The 1,200-nt window shown below is 20.2% G+C and overlaps 1 protein-coding gene across 1 annotated transcript in view; it reads right to left on the bottom strand.

Moving 5' to 3' along the window:
* Positions 1-1,200, bottom strand: part of LOC108578149 (protein real-time) — a 47,796-nt gene that overhangs the window by 46,051 nt on the left and 545 nt on the right. The window lies entirely within an intron of this gene.

A 1,200-nucleotide genomic window follows, 5' to 3' on the forward strand; every position in this document is an offset into this window, starting at 1 on the left:
AAGAATAACTGTCATATTCTTCCTCAATAATAAATTAAATTTGAAAATGTTCCTGAAAAATAAGTATCTCTTTCTTAATGCACTGTAAATTTGTTATTTAATTATATATTAATGATTGTATATAGGCCATGAAGAGAATTCTATAAACTAAAAATAATTCTAAATCTTTTAATTTAAATTAATAAAATATTTGAAATAACTTCATAAGAATAATTAAGACCTCAAATAATCAAAATGATTTAACACTGTCATTTATAACAAGTACATGTTTTACATTTACTAAAAGATGCAGTGACTAGTATCATTGAAAATAATATTAATGTCTGATAACTGTAAATAATAATGGCACCAACCAACAATTTTAAGAAATGTTACATTTAAGTTAAACATTAAGAATTTAAATAACAGTATCTATTATTAAAAACAACTTTACTGTAATAATTAATAAAAGTACACAAAAATCCCTGTGCAAACATTACTCCAAATATTCGATAAAATAATTTTACATTATTTTAACAAAAATTTCATTAAAAAATTTAATTTGAATAAATAAGTTAAATATAAAAACTTCAATGTGTATTAAAATAATGCTAAAAATATAAACAAATATTTTTGATGAACACCTCCAATCTAAACAAAAATATAAAAGTATGAAAATTTATGTCTCCTCACATTTTAAAATAAGTAGTATGCTTTCCTTACTTTTTAAGTATGTTTATATGATGTGCATGTATAGGAAACAATAGAAACAGAATGATGTACTATAATTATGTATAAATTTGTCTTTTATCAATGTCACTCAATAAGGAGTGCATTATAATTTTACAAAAAAGAATTTTAACACTTATTAGCTTTGAAGAAAACTTTAATTTCTTTTATAATGCAAAAATTATTGTAATTTAGTTGGATCAGTTTGTCATGCTATAAAATCTTGCAATGATACTTATTCAAAGAAAATAATAAACTATTTATGTTTCTTGTCAGTTAAATACAATGATAAATAACTCATTTATGATAAAATTATAATGAAGAGTATAGACGAACTAATTTTTGATATCTTCATTGTGTAATTTAATATTTATATGATATTAAATATTGATAATACCTTAACCTACACAAACTTCAAATTACTAGAATTAATTTTTTAAAACTTGATATATCCATTTTATTTAATTTAACATTCTGTATATTCGTTTTATT

The sequence above is a fragment of the Habropoda laboriosa genome, unplaced genomic scaffold (genome assembly GCF_001263275.1).
Source record: "Habropoda laboriosa isolate 0110345459 unplaced genomic scaffold, ASM126327v1 scaffold1329, whole genome shotgun sequence".
Taxonomy (NCBI): domain Eukaryota; kingdom Metazoa; phylum Arthropoda; class Insecta; order Hymenoptera; family Apidae; genus Habropoda; species Habropoda laboriosa.